The sequence below is a fragment of the Solanum stenotomum genome, chromosome 4 (genome assembly GCF_019186545.1).
Source record: "Solanum stenotomum isolate F172 chromosome 4, ASM1918654v1, whole genome shotgun sequence".
NCBI classification, from domain to species: Eukaryota; Viridiplantae; Streptophyta; class Magnoliopsida; order Solanales; family Solanaceae; genus Solanum; species Solanum stenotomum.
Window position 1 is genome coordinate 23,215,357 of NC_064285.1, and position 17,586 is coordinate 23,232,942.

Sequence of the window (17,586 nt, forward strand, 5' to 3'; positions counted from 1 at the left end):
TTCTTATCAGCGCCTCAACTTTGTTTACTCCCCTAAACGGCTTTCCTCGCCTACCGGTTTCAACATTAGGATGACATAGTATAGAAGTTTTCTCCCTGTTTCCAGTGTGCTAATAAACTAGAAATCATGATTCAAATAATTCTAATACATAATAACTAACATAAATTTATTCAATCATATATATGATATTCAGGAATATATGAAATTAGTTCCGCATATTTTTTGAACAATATACCTTTGCCTCTTACTTATTCATGCTATCTGAAATATCTGATTGGATTTCAGATTTATTCATTAACTTTTAAGTAGTTAGTATCTTGAAAGAGTTTTTGAAAGGAGAGGATTTTTATTTAGGCGTTGCCTGCCCTTTTAAGTTACATATCCGTCCTTTATATAGAAAGGATTTTCATATTACACTACAATAATGTACTACTATTCACTTTTAACACTTGTTACCTAATAAATCACACCCCCTACCATCCCTTACACTTGCCCATCATGATACCTTACACTTGTATACTTACATCATACCTTACTTTACACTTGTCTTTTGTTTTACGACTTTACATCTTTTCTACTTTACAATAAGTCTACAAACAAACAACTTTACACGACTTTTGTGTTTACAAACAAACAACTTTACTATTCCTACTTTACACATGTCCACCATTCCTATCTACTTACTTTAATATGCACATGCATAATAATGCATACTTGACTAATTTACATCTATATTTTTTTATTTACGTTATTTACTTTATCTTCTTTGCCACTTTGTCTGCTATTTGCATCTTATCTTCATCATCTTCTTTTACTCTAAATCGACATCTGGAATTATGTTATCTTCACCGTTACATTTCGAACATATGTGATCAGGATATTTATGTCCGATTAATTTGCAATATCTGATTAGTAACTCTGTCGAAATAAATCCTGCCTTTAGTGCTCTCGTCGTAGGTCGTTCTTCTGGCTTAAGTAATGACAAAATCCATCTCTGGACTTCATCCATATCTGCTTTCCTTAGCTCCCTTGAATTGGAATAAATCATTAGCTGATCTCTTGCATAGTAGCTCCATATAGCGTTTCCATTTAAATAATTATTTGCTAGCTCCTGTATGATAGTTGATATACCAATTATTCTTTTGTTGGCATAAAAACTTGGTATCTCTATTTTGCATATCTCTTCTTGTTGTCCGATGTCCTCGGGTATAATCATATTCATTAGTCAGTCCTATCTTGATAACCTATATTGGAGGTTTTATTTCCTCGTATAATATCTCCGCTAGTGTTGTATAGAATTTTATATAAAATAAATTTCCTTTTGTAACTCTTTTGTATGTGACGAATGCTTTGCGTAGCTCCGGTATTCCACTAATTTCTTCTCCGTCGTATGTGTATACGGTATTTAACAGTCCGTAGTTGTAACATGTTCTTACTAAATTAGCGTTAGTTTTTGGCCGTGCAATTAACTTTTTATATCCTTGTAACTTTTGTGTCAAATAATCTTGATTTGATTGTTTTGTAGTTGATATGGGGTTGTGGTTTAAATAAGTTTGGATTTTGTGTATATTTTTTATATAGGTTCGTGTGATGTAGTTATATGTCTTTTTCTCATTTTGGTTTTGCAAACTATATGCGTATGTAGATGTTTGTGGTTCTATGGACATATGTCTAGGTGTCTTTTGGGTAAATGGTTTTTCGAATAGCTGGTTTAAGATCACATTTTTATGTTGTTTATCGCTAACTTATTTGCTTGTACCTGCAGCTATATTTAAACAAACATTATGGGTTTTAAGGAGTTTCCCATCGTCTCCTTTTAGCTTTGGGTTTTTTTCGTCTTTCGATCAACGTAGCTTCGCATTTTTATAGTCATGCTGCTGACTAGCTTTAGACTTCAAATTATCTTCATTAGTCTTTAGCTTTTGTATCTCGTTGTCCATACTATCTACTTTTGTACAAAGTGTAGTAATGACTTTGATTATCTTTTCAATTGTATCTTCTTCCTCAGTCTCAATCTGAGTAGCTTTGTTGTGATAGGTAATCTGCAATAACATTCTTATCAGTTTTTATTAATTCAATTATAAATGTAAAATTTAATATATTTAATATCAATCTCCTTATTTCTTTTGTTGTTACCGAATCTTGTATTTTTCTTGTTAGCCACCATTTTACTTGTGTATTATCTGTTCTTATAATAAATTTATTATATACAATATATGGTTCAAATGATAATAAACATTTATATACCGAATATAATTCTTTCCCATTTAGTTTTCATCTTATTTCTGCATTAGTAGATGTTCCTGAATAATAACTACAATGATGTTCTATTTTTCCTTCTCCATACCTATATTTTAATACTCCTCCATAACTTTTTTCACTGGCGTCTGATTCTACTATATAAGTAAATTTTTTATTTTCATCCGAAAAATATAGTTTAGGTAGGTTCTTACATAATAATTTTATTTTTTGTATTTGTGTTTGGTCTTTCTTATCAAACTGGTATTCTACATATTTGTTTAATTTTTTTTGTAATGGTTTTAAATTCTCTGCTAATTTTGGTATATATTCTCTTACTTGATTTACTAGTCCTAGAAATGATTGTAATTTCTTTTTCGTATCTAGCTGTTCATTTGAGTTAATTATTTTTTGTACTATATGTTTTTGCATTTTTATTCCATTTTTATCTATTTGTATTCCTAAGAATTTTATTTGGTTTTTCATTTTGTCTGCTTTCTTTTTACTCAGACTTATGTCTGAATATTCTATAATATGTATGAATTTTTCTAATAATCTTATGTGTTCATCTTGGTTTTTAGAATATAGTAATATATCATCAATATATACTACACAATTTTCTAATTGTTCAAAGTAGTTATCCATAAAGTGTTGATATCTACCTGGTGCATTTTTATATCCAAATGATAATATATTCCATTCAAAGAATCCTTGTGGTACAGTGAATGCTGTTAGTTTTTTAGATTCTTCTTCTAGTTTTAAGTGATAAAATCCTGATTTACAATCAAATTTGCTAAAATAATTATATCCTTGTATTTGTCTTATCTTTAGTATTTTATTTGATTCGGATAATTATATGTTTTAGTTTTTGCATTTAAATTTCTATAATCAATAACCATTCTATTTTTTTCTCTATTTTGTTCACTATGTTTATTTACGATAAGCATTCACTGTACCACAAGAATTATATGAATGGAATGTATTACCATTTGGATATAAAAATGCACCAGGTAGATATCAACACTTTATGAATAACTACTTTAAACAATTAGAAAATTATGTAGTTTATATTGATGATATATTACTATATTCTAAAAATCAAGATGAACACATAAGATTATTAGAAAAATTCATACATATTATAGAATATTCAAGCAGTTAGTATCTTGAAAGAGTTTTTAATGATGAAGATAAGATGCAAATAGCAAACATCATTACTACATAACGGGAATAATGGAACAACGAAAATATTTAATACTAATAGATACAGGACGAGAAGAGAACTATATTACAAGAGAATTAGTGACAGAAGATGAAATAATAACTATTGAGCAATCTTGCCCCGAATTACCAAAAACATTAATGTATACCGAAGAAACTACATAAAAGCAAATAATTATTGGAGGAGTACGAAAATCCTTTCTATATAAAGGACAGATATGTAACTTAAAAGGGTAGGCAACTCTTTTTACTCCTATTTTTTGTTTACACGATGTTGTGAACCACCAGTGTGTTTTTGTTATTATATGTGGGTACAAATTTTCTAAAAATGGCATTCCTAATAGATAGGAATAGTGGACAAGTGTAAAGTAAGTTATGGTGTGTCATAAAGTAGGTGTACAAGTGTAAGGTATCATGATGGGCAAGTGTAAGGGGTGCTATTATAGATTTGTGACAAATTCCTGCGAATATATTATTCTTAAGTCTATTTTGCCTATGTTCTAATTCTTGTCTTTTTGCTATAATTATTTCATTAAGTTTTTGTCTATATTCGTTATTCTCGTTATTCATTGTTTTTTTAAATATTGAATATATTTATATTCTATTTTAGATAAATTATCTATTAATTGATCTAATTTTTCGTTATTTACTAGTCCTAGAAATGGTTGTAATTTCAGAATTCATGAAAGTAGTAGTGTGGTATACTCCTCCACAACTTTTTTCACTGGCGTCTAACTTTTTTCACTGGTGTCTGGTTCTACTATATAAGTAAATTTTTTATTTTCATCCAAACTGTGAAATACCACAAATCTCATAAAAAATGAGTACCTCAAGAAGAATAGATAAAACTCTACAAAAATCAATGGAAGAAGAAATAAAACCACATCATTACTACATAACGGGAATAATGAAACAACGAAAATATTTAATACTAATAGATACAGGACGAGAAGAAAACTAGCACATCAGGAATATCCAAAATATTATAATGAAAACTATAAACAATATGATAAACAAAAAACTACATGGGATAAAAGATTAAGTAAAAAATGGATGCCTAAACCAATAATTGGACAATATAATTATCTAGTCTTTCTTTGTGCTATTATAGATTTGTGACAAATTCCTGCGAATATATTATTGTTAAGTCTATTTTGCCTAACTCTTTCAAGATACTAACTACTTAAAAGTTAATGGATAAATCTAATTTTCCACAATTATAACAAGTACATTCCGTTAGTTATTTTAATACTCATCCATAACTTTTTTCACTGGCGTCTGATTCTACTATATAAGTAATTTTTTTATTTTCATCCGGAAAATATAGTTTAGGTAGGTTGAATTTATTATAAGAACAGATAATACACAAGTAAAATGGTGGCTAACAAGAAAAATACGAACGACCTACGACGAGAGCACTAAAGGCAGGATTCTATTTTAGGGTCTTCTTCTTTTATGTTTTCTAATTTTTGTATAATTTTTTCACTTCCCACCTACCACACTACCACTTCCATGAATTCCTCAACTACCAGTTCCGCACCAAAAAATGGTATCAGAGCTATGGATAATAAGAAACACGGTAAGAAACATACGAGTAGAAAATTAAGAAAAATAAGAAGAAAATTAAACAAATTATACCCGGAATATAAACAACCTAATATCACAAAGGCTGATAATGAAAAATTAGATCAATTAATAGATAATATATCTAAAATAGAACATAAATATATTCAATATTTAAAAAAACAATGAATAACGAGAATAACGAATATAGACAAAAACTAGAATACTATTATAAAGGAACATATAGCACAAAAGAAAGTAAAGAAATAAGAAAATTATATTTTATAAAATTACCAGAACCTTTTAATTCAAAAATAATAAAAAGTTGGAATGAAGTAGAATTAACAAACACCTTAGGAGCTAGAATGAAATTCTTGCAACAATAGTTTATGGAACTATGTGAAAAACATAAAGAAGAAATAAAAATGGAAAAAATATTAGTAAAAAACTTGGCATGTTGCAAAAATAAAACAGCACCTCAATTTGATTGTACGGATAAATATTATAAAAATAGAAAGAAATATAATAAAAAATACAGATCAAAATATAAATATAAAAAACCAAGAAGAAGATACTACCTAAAAAACTACAAAACCAAAAGACTATATAGACCAAAAAGAAAACTAACGGAATGTATTTGTTATAATTGTGGAAAATTAGGACATATAGCTAGAGATTGTAAATTACCTAAGAATCCAAAGAAAAAACAAATATCAGAAATAATAATAGACTATGAAAAATATACACAAATAGAGTACGTAGATTAGGAATTAGAAAGAAATGATAGTATCTATGAATTATCGGAAAATGAAATGAAAAATAATCCAGTAATAGAATCAGATAATGAATACGATATCAATGAATGAAAAAGATATACAAATAATAACTAAAGAAAAATATCAAGATGAAGAATCGACAGAACAAAAAATAATATTTGATAATAATATATTTGAGCAAATAAAAGGAAAAGAATTAGACCTAAGTGTAGCAAAAATATTCGAAATACCAACAATAAGAAACTGGTTTAAACGACAAAAAGAAGAATATTACGTAGTAAGTCAAAGAGAACATATCATAGATTGCAAATACACTAAAGGAAAAGCTAAAATACCAATAATAAATAAACGAATAATAAATAAAGAAATACAAGATATTAAGGCTAAAAATCCAATTAAATATGTACATTTAGGAGGAACAGAAATACTAATAAAAGCATGTTTTAGAGAAGGAATAGATACACCCATAGAAATATACTTAGCAGATGATAGAATTATACAACCTATAGAAAAAAGCATAATAAGTGCGGTAAAAGGTAACCTCATATACCAAAAATTTAAATTTATAATAAGTGCTAATTACTCAGTAGCAGTAAATGACAGAAATATAGATAAATCATTAGTATTATATTGGAAAATGTCAGGAATAGAACTAGCCCCGGGAAGTAAAATATTTACAGCTAGATGTAAAAACTTATATGTTTTAACGACAAAACACAAAATAACAGCAAAAAATAAAATAAATAAAATAAAAATAGAAGATCCCTTTGAAAGAATAGTTACAGTCATAGATAAAAATGATTATAGTTATAATGAAATTGATATAGAAGAAGATTTAGAAATAGTAAAAGAAAGACTAAGCACATCGAAAAGAATAAACAATGAGATACCCCAAATATCATCAAAAATGAGTACCTCAAGGAGAATAGATAAAACCCCACAAAAATCAATGGAAGAAGATATAAAACCACATCATTACTACATAACGGGAATAATGGAACAACGAAAATATTTAATATTAATAGATACAGGACGAGAAGAAAACTATATTACAAGAGAATTAGTGACGGAAGATGAAATAATAACTATTGAACAATCATGCTCCGAACTACCAAAAGCATTAATGTATACCGAAGAAACTACAGAAAAGGAAATAATCATCGGAGGAGTACCAATAGTGATAAAATTCAAAATATATCAAGGAAATGAAAATATCATTTTAGGAATAAAATGGCTAGAACAAGTAAAACCATATAATCTAGAAGACAAACAGTTAACAATAAATTATGAAAATAAAAGAGTAATAATAAAAAGGACTTTAGTATGATAAAAATATGAAAATATATATACTTGCAAAGATAATAATAGATGGATATTACAACAGATATTATACACCAATGATAGATACGGGAGCAGAAGCTAATATATGTAAATACAATTGTTTACCAAAAGATAAATGGGAAAAATTAAAAACACCGATAGTAGTAACATGATTTAATAATGAAGGAAGCATGATCACATATAAGGCAAAAAATATAAAAGTACAAATATGGATAAGATACTAACTATAGAGGAAATATATACCTTTGAATTAACTACAAAAGATATGTTATTAGGAATGCCATTTTTAGAAAAATTATACCCACATATAATAACAAAAACACACTGATGGTTCACAATACCATGTAAACAAAAAATAGGAGCAAAAAGAGTAAATAATAAAAAACGAAAAACAACAGAATGGATAAAAGAAAGTGAAAAAATTACACAAAAATTAAAAAATATAAAAGAAGAAGACCCTAAAATAGAATTAATTATATTCTCTATAGATAAAATAAAAATAATCCAAGATAAGTTAGAATTGTTATATAGTGAGAATCCTTTACAAGGATGGGAGAAACATAAAACAAAAGTAAAAATTGAGCTAATTGATAATCGTAGTATAATAACCCAAAAATCATTAAAGTATAATTTTAATGATTTAACCGAATTTAAGATACATATAAATAAATTACTAGAAAAAGGATATATACAAGAAAGCAATAGTAAGCACACAAGCCCGTCATTTATCGTAAATAAACATAGTGAACAAAAAAGAGGAAAAAACAGAATGGTTATTGATTATAGAAATTTAAATGCAAAAACAAAACATATAATTATCCGATACCAAATAAAATACTAAAGATAAGACAAATACAAGGATATAATTATTTTAGCAAATTTGATTGAAAATCAGGATTTTATCACTTAAAACTAGAAGAAGAATCTAAAAAATTAATAGCATTCACTGTACCACAAGGATTCTATGAATGGAATGTATTACCATTTGAATATAAAAATACACTAGGTAGATATCAACACTTTATGGATAACTACTTTAAACAATTAGAAAATTGTGTAGTATATATTGATGATATATTACTATATTCTAAAAACCAAGATGAACACATAAAATTATTAGAAAAATTCATACATGTTATAGAATATTCAGGCATAAGTCTGAGTAAAAAGAAAGCAGACATAATGAAAAACCAAATAGAATTCTTAGGAATACAAATAGATAAAAATGGAATAGAAATGCAAACACATATAGTACAAAAAATAATTAACTCAAATGAACAGCTAGATACAAAAAAGAAATTACAATAATTTCTAAGACTAGTAAATCAAGTAAGAGAATATATACCAAAATTAGCAGAGAATTTAAAACCATTACAACAAAAATTAAAGAAAGATGTAGATTACCAGTTTGATAAGAAAGACCAAACACAAATACAAAAAATAAAATTATTATGTAAGAACCTACCTAAACTATATTTTTCGGATGAAAATAAAAAAATTACTTATATAGTAGAATCAGACGTCAGTGAAAAAAGTTATGGAGGAGTATTAAAATATAGGTGTGGTGAAGGAAAAATAGAACATCATTATAGATATTACTCAGGATCATCTACTTATGCAGAAATAAGATGGGAAATAAATAGGAAAGAATTATATTCGGTATATAAATGTTTATTATCATTTGAACCATATATTGTATATAACGAATTTATTATAAGAACAGATAATACACAAGTAAAATGGTGGCTAACAAGAAAAATACAAGACTCGGTAATAACAAAAGAAATAAGGAGATTGGTATTAAATATATTAAATTTTACATTTACAATTGAAGTAATAAAAACTGATAAGAATGTTATTGCAGATTACCTATTACGACAAAGCTACTCAGATTGAGACTGAGGAAGAAGATACAATTGAAAAGATACTCAAAGTCATTACTACACTTTGTACAAAAGTGGATAGTATGGACAACGAGATATAAAAGCTAAAGACTAATGAAGATAATCTGAAGTCTAAAGCTAGTCAGCAACATGACTATAAAAATGCGGAGCTATGTCGATCGGAAGACGAAAAAAACCTGAAGCTAAAAGGAGACGATGGGAAACTCCTTAAAATCCATAATGTTTGTTTAAATATAGCTGCAGGTACAAGCAAACAAGTTAGCGATAAACAACATAAAAATGTGAACTTAAACCAGCTATTCGAAAAACCATTTACCCAAAAGACACCTAGACATATGTCCATAGAACCACAAACATCTACATACACAGATAGTTTGCAAAACCAAAATGAGAAAAAGACATATAACAACATCACACGAACCTATATAAAAAATATACACAAAATCCAAACTTATTTAAACCACAACCCCATATCAACTACAAAAGAACAAAACCAAGATTATTTGATACAAAAGTTACAAGGATATAAAAAGTTAATTGCACGGCCAAAAACTAACGCTAATTTAGTAAGAACATGTTATAACTATGGACTGTTAAATACCCTATACACATACGACGGAAAAGAAGTTAGTGGAATACCGGAGCTATACAAAGCATTCGTCACATACAAAAGAGTTACAAAAGGAAATTTATTTTATATAAAATTCTATACAGCACCAGCGGAGATATTATACGAGGAAATAAAACCTCCAATACAGGTTATCAAGATAGGACTGACTAAAGAGATGATTAAACCCGAGAACATCGGACAACAAGAAGAGATATGAAGAATAGAGATACCAAGTTTTTATGCCAACAAAAAAATAATTGGTATATCAACTATCATACAGGAGCTAGCAAATAATTATTTAAATGAAAACGCTATATGGAGCTACTATGCAAGAGATCAGCTAATGATTTATTCCAATTCAAGAGAGCTAAGGAAAGAAGATATGGATGAAGTCCAGAGATGAATTTTGTCATTACTTAAGCCAGAAGAACGACCTACGACGAGAGCACTAAAGGCAGGATTTATTTCGACAGAGTTACTAACCAGATATTGCAAATTAATCGGACATAAATATCCTGATCACATATGTTTGAAATGTAATGGTGAAGATAACATAATTCCAGATGTCGATTTAGAGTAAAAGAAGATGATGAAGATAAGATGCAAATAGCAGACAAAGTGGCAAAGAAGATAAAGTAAATAACGTAAATAAAAAGATGTAGATGTAAATTAGTCAAGTATGCATTATTATGCATGTGCATATTAAAGTAAGTAGATAGGAATGTTGGACATGTGTCAAAATGACCGCTGTGAGATGTTTATTAGCAATAGTAATTAAGAATGGATGGGATAATTTCCAATGTGATATTAATAATGCCTTTTACATGGGACTCTACAAGGGGAGGTTTATATACAAATACCTACTGGTATGCAATCTCTTGCTCCTAATACTATTTTCAAGTTGAACTAGTCTCTCTATAGCTTAAAGAAAGCCTCACATAAGTGGTACGCAAGGATCACTGCAGCCCTCCAATTCAAAGGCTACTCACTATTTTCTAAAATGACTACATCTAGAGTTTATATTGATGATATTTTTCTTACATGAAATGATTTGGTTGAATTGGTTGAGCTCAAGGTATTCCTAGATTCAGAATTCAACATTAAAGACTTGGGTCTTGCTCACTACTTTCTTGGACTCGAATTAATCAGGGAAACATAGGTCTTATTGTTACTCAAAGGAAATTTACCTTTGATCTCCTATATGAATTGGATTGTCTCAGCAAGAAACCAACTTCTTAACCAATTGAACCGTGTAGAAAACTTCAAGCTGATGTTCTTGAAATTATTTCTAATCCTACTATCTTTTTATGTTTGTTTGGGAAGTTAAACTTTCTCACTGACACACGACCAGATCTCTGTTTTGCAGTCCAGCACCTTAGTCAATGCATGCAAACTCTTCATGTGCCTCATTATCAAGTTGGTCTTCATTGTCTTAACTGTCTCCTCTGAAACCCTGGTCTTGGTCTCATTTTCAGATAAGCTTATTCTTTTGATATTCAAGCTTATTATGACTTTGATTGGGGTTCTTGTCCAGAAACCCGTCGATCAACTAGTGATTTGCTCATCAATTTAGAGGGTTCTCTAATTGGAAATCAAAGAAACAACCTTTGATTCCCCCTCCTCTACTGAAGCAGAGTATTGTTCCATGCATCATGTCGTTGTTGAAATCACATGTCTTGTTCAGCTTTTATCTAATCTCACTGTATCACCTTCCCTCCCAATTTCTCTTTATTCTGATAGCCAGGTCGCAATTCACATTGCTCGATACCTTAATTTACATGAAAGAATGAAACATATTGAGTTGGATTGCTATTTTTTCAAGCAACATTTTCTTGCCGGTCTTATTTCTCTCCACTTCGTTCCTTCTGTTTTTCAATTAGCAGATATTTTCATGAAGCCTCTCCCATGTCTCTCTCATGACCACTTACTTCACAAGTTGGGGGTTTATCTTCACCCCTCCAACTTGCACAGGGAGGAGGAAAGTGGTGTGTTGGAAGACAATAACACCATTCTCATATGAAGTAGGAAGCTATGAGTTCAAATGTTTCGACTTCCAAAGTGATATCCACAAAGCCTTCTAGATCGGGTCTTGTATATGATAGTGGGATTTATTAATTAATTAGTAGATGTTGGGCCTCTGATTTGCATAAACAGAAACAAAGAAAAATGACATTTTTAACTTCCTAGTTTTATAGTAGATTCCTTTAGCTTCATTTATTTACGCGTATTAGTTCTGCCTTGTAGATGAAATATTATTTAGTTACAATCCCAGCCAATATGTATGCTAGTTGTAGATAAGTTGTTAGAATAGAAGCTTCTTTTTTCTTCCATTGTTTTGTATATATTGCGATACAACGTTCAACGAAAATACAACAAGCTAAAAACTTTCACCTATTTTCTTCATTTTCCTACGAAAACACGTGAATTTCCAAGAAAATTGAGGGAGGTCATCGGAAATTGGCTCGTTGGAAGCCTTTTTTCCCTAAATAACATAGTTTCTAATAAACAATATGCAAATTATATCTCATAGTATCCCATTCATGGGCGAGCTCCGAACCAAGATGAATCAATTTGATGGTTTGACCAACTTTATTAGGAAGAATTTCCCCCTATATTTATGGACAAGATAATATGTTGCTAAGATTGTGAGATTATAATAATTTTTATTACTAAATGTATATTGAATTTATTAGTTAAATCATGGTTAGAGATTTACTTTGGAAAATTAAATCTTTGCCATTTATTTTAACCTATGCCATGAGTCACTAATCCAAATAGGAACTTCGACAAAAATGGAGAGGAGCTGGATCCCTTTTTTGTGGTACAAAAGGATAGTAATATATTATATCTCATTAATATGTATCCGTACAAGAGAGTAGCAGAACAAGATTATCAGTGCTATATGGTAAGGAAGGTAGGGATTTATTACAAAAGTTAGTAGTATTATTGGGCGATATATGCCTAATAAAAAGAGTTTCGGTCTTATCTGCTTCCAAAAATTTCACTGCAAATAGAGGTATGGTGTTGCCCATATCAAAACTGAATTAGCCATTTTTAACTTAGTGTCTTCCTTAGTTAGGTAGGATGTTCGCCACTTGATTCTCTTTGCAGTACCTATGCTGCACCAGAGGGTTCCCTAACTACCAGATTAGATCCCTACAATCAAATAAGATGTTAGAGTAGGATGGATGATCATCTTTTAAGTATTAGATAATCTCTGCACAATCTATAAAGACCTCTAGGGGTGTTAACTTGTGCTCTATGTCAAATCTAAGTGCTTTCACTAGAGCTGTTAGTTCAGCCATGACAGTAGTTGACAATACTTGATTTCCACTGAATCCCACAATCCAATTCCCATCCCTATCTCTTAACACTCCTCTTATGCCTCCTTTGCAAGAGTCGATATCCCTAGATCCATATGGGTTGAGCTTAAAACTTCTGTATGGCGGCTTCCATTTAACTTGTGTTAAAATAGCCTTGTATGTTGCATAGTGTTTGTTTGTTAGGCTGAGGAGCTCTAGGGTATACGCATATGGGGGTCTTATATTTATTTCCGCCCTTTTTTGTTTTGGTAGTTATCATTTGTGACTAGCCATATGTTCCACATGTAGAAAGGGAAAGCCTTGTCCCTTTGGAGTTTTTGTTTATGGTCTGATTACTACTTTTTAAGATGTCTAGCTTAACATCTTGATTTGTGTTTATCCTATGGACAAGTTAGTCAAGGCCCAGTACAGTCCAATAGTTCTGTACAATTGGGCATTTGAGGAAGATATGTTTAATAGTCTATGTTTCGTTACAGAAATAACATGCCTTATCAACATTTATACATATGTAATTGAGGTAATCACAAGTTGGCAGTCTACCATGGTTACAAAGCCAGGTAAATATTGAATCTTGCTTGGACATTGCAGTTTCAAATCCATTTTAAAGGATTGTGTTTACTAGTATGCCTAATTTCCTTGCTCCTAATAAACTTGTATACTGAGTTGGTTGTTAAGACTCCTTTGGGGTTATGGTTCCAGAATAATCGATCTTTTACACCTACTGTTGATGATATATAGCTGATGAGTCCACAATTTGGACTCATTTACGGCTATATTTTGATAGAATTAGTGTCCTCAAATGCTTATTTTGTCTCAATATCTGATGAAAATCCTTCAGTTTCAGGTATTTGGAGTCTGAGGCAAAGCATGGACACAACATGGCAAGAAGGAACAAGAAGGCTAGAAAGAACGAAGAACTGAAGGCCTGAAAATCACCGAGCCCAGTTGGCGTGTTGCCGATCGGCCTGGAGATCGCCTTTTGTTCCAGTGTCCTGAGCCATGAAGGAAAAGGTCAAGTTGGCGATGCAATGGAGCAGTCGGCGTGTCGCCGAACAGTTCTACGAAGCAGTATCATATCGCCCAACGACTCAAACTGCGAAGAGGCTAAATCCTAAAGCAAGAAAGCAATGAAATCGACCAAATGGCGGATCATCGAATGTATCGGCGATCCTGACTAATTTTACCGAAGGGTTTTTAGCAGCAGATTTACAAACACTATAAATGCTTATTTAAATTTCTAGCTTAATATCATATCACTATTATTCTTAGAACTTTTTACAGTTTTTAGAGAATTTCAGTTTTATAGGGTTTTGGAGACTTTGTTCTAAGACCTTGAAGATTCAAAGGGTCAACTCCAAGAAATTAGACTTGGGTCTCGAAGATTCTTTACTCTTGACGTGTTTTAAGATTTTATCCTTCATACCCACTTGATGGAAACTGATATTGGGATAAATTTTTATCTCTTTTACATGTCTAGCTAAAACCCCAATTCTTGGGGTGTGATTTTGTGAATATGGGTTAGATTATATGTTGGGTCTTGCTTGTTGATGGTTTATTTTTTATTTAAATGTGATTTAGTTTAGTAGTTGTGTCTGAACTTAATGGAGTTGTAGTTGCAAATACGATTTCATCTTAGTGTTTTCGGCTTGCTCGAGAGAGTGGTCGTAAAACTAAGACTACTAAATTGATAGCCTGTGGTATTGGGTCGACATGGGTTCAGCTCGAGAGAGTGAATCCTAGCCCTTCTCCCACACATTCAGCCCGAAAGAGTGAATGGGCTAAGGCGAAGGTTGTGCTTAAAGTGGAAACTTGGTGTTCGAGAGAAACTGAGTCAATTCGGGGTAAGTTTCTCGAGAGAGAATTTACCCCCACTATAGTCTAGCCTAGTCACAAATACTCAATAATTTACTATCGAAAGCATGTACCCGACAGTTTAGTTTATCCCGTATTCCTATCACATCCCAAGAATCCCATCTCTTTATCTAATTTTCGTATATTTTTGCTGTTTGTAGTTGTTAATTAATACAAAACCCCCCATTGATAATTGACACTTGTGTCACCCCCTTTAGATTTAGTATGTTTATAATCGATTATGTCTATAACTATGACTAATTAAAGCCAAATTTTATTTTTCTATTAAATCTCAAAATAACTCCTGTGGGACTCGACCCCAACCCTTGGTTGGGTTATTTTACTATTATACGATCGTAGACACTCGAATTGGAAGTTGTGTCTTGATTACGCAAACATCAAAATGAGGCCGCTGCCGGGGAGTGGTGTTATTTTAGAATTTTTAGTTAAGTTGAATTTCCTTCTTGTTAATTATAGTTACAGTTACTTAATTCTTAGTTTTGTTTTGGTTGTTTGTGTATTGAAACATGAAAGATGAGTATGAATGGTAACTATGGGTACCAAATGGACCAAGTGCTATCTTCTCCCTACCCATAGCCAAAAGAGGGGTGGCCTCATGAAAATGAGGCAAACCTCACTAATGGAACTTGAGTGAGGAGTTGCATCATGCCACGATGTTAAATAAGGCGCTTCTTGGGAGGCAACCCAAGGTTTTACCGCTTTATTTTTGCTTTAAGAAATAATGGTGTGTTGTTTGTATAGGTCGAAGTACGGAAAGTGAGTGAAAAGTATAAATTGGCGAGCCAAAGGTCCAGTCGGCGCATCGTCGAAGAAGTCGGCTACCCCGACTTAGACCGCCGTTGGACTAAAGACAACTTCAACGTGGATTCGGTAAAACTCGGCGTGCCCAAGAAATTAATGGTTAATCACCGACCTGGTCGGTGATTGCGATCCAGTTCGCCGTTTGGACCCCCAGTTTAACTGGAGGTCTAGTAAAAATCGGCGAGGTAAGTATCCACTTGGCGAGTCACTGAATGGATCGGCGACCACGACTGTAGCCGAATGGGCGAGAATTGGATGGTTTCTTAAAAGGTCAAAGGTTTAAACTTTTAAACTCTACACTTTCCCTCACTTTAGACCTTCACAAACTCGCACCCGTTTAGTATTTTCAATATTTCTTGCATTTTTACTGTATTTAAGTTGTTGATTGATGCTCGAAGTTGGATTACATTGCCACGTAGCTTTTCAAAAGTATTTTAATCGGCATCCAAGGTTGGTTTTCCGAACCCCAAATTTATTTTTAACAATTGTGTACTCATTTGCAATGATCTTATGTTAGTGATGTGTGCTGGGCCTCTCTCATCTTAATTGTTTTTGCTTATGCCTGTGAAAATCTTGCCCGTAGTGTTTATATTGTTAAAATCCCATATTTTTTGTGCCTTAAAATTGGTTAAATCTTATGGGGTTGTGCTTGCATGTTGTTGAGTCTAGCGGGGAGAAGTTTGAGTATCCCGAAGATATGGTAAAGACCAATATTTTCATGGCACCCCGAAAAAGAGCACGGGATATCACAATAAATGAAGGTGGGTTAAATCCTCCCAAGAAGGGAAGACAAGAACCTCCACCTGGAAATAAAGGCAACGGCAAGAGACCCACTTCTGCCGGGAATACCATTACCCTGGACCCTAATATTCCTTCATGGGCCAGGGGATTTTGTAGAGATGTGCATGTATTTCTGGCAGACTCACACTCAACAGACCTTGGTGAATCTGGCACTGTTGTCCCCCTTGAGGTGACCTCGGGCACTGATGCCCAGACAGATGGAGAGACTACATAGACAAGATCCCCTCTTTACCTCCCTCTCTGTCTTACTTTATTTCACTTTTGGATATTTTTGTTTGCATTTGAGGACAAATGATTTATTTGTGGTGGGGTGAGGCCTACCTTTTGTGATTTTGTGACTTTCTGGTTTTGTTTATATATTGGGTTGTAAGCTGAAATTGTGTTTTATATACTGCATCTTGTGGATGTTTGAGCTTGTGGTTCCATGTTTTTAATTGTGAATGATTTTTGACCCTTCCGAAATTTTTTGCCATATCTTCTTTGTATTGACTGTGGTTGTTCTTGTGCAAATTTGAGTATCGATTTGATCAATACCGATGACTTGAATAGTGCTTATAATCGAATAAAAATGAATGCGCGGCTACAACAAGGCCAATTGAAGTTGCATAGATAATATGTGAACTCATTGCATCTTGTTGTGACTAGCTAATTATCGAATCGAGTCTTTTGTGATGAACATTGCACACTAGTGGAAGTGTGAAGTCTTGTTTGACTTTAGTGTCGATGCCTTGTCTGATGAGCTTACTGTGAAACATGCATGATAACACCTAGAATTTGCCCCGTTGGTCCGGTCTACTATGTAAGGCTATCTCTTGATATGATCTTACGCAACTTCTAAGAGTGTGAGCCAATTTGACATATACCTCTTTTGTGGCCTACCTTGTGAGTGTGTGTGAACCTTTTTTGAACACCCCTTGAGCCTTACCTTTCTTTGGAAGAAACTTGATGAAAACAATGACATTTCTTTATCCATCACCCATAATCCTCATGAAGTTGTGGTTTGTTTGAATAGCCAACTTAGGCAAAAAGCCTAAGTTGGGAGTGTGGTGAAAAGAGAAGGCAAATCAAGAAATACAAGAAAGTCCCTTCTACCCATGATTTTGTGAAAAATGGAACCCCTCCATACAAAAAAAAAA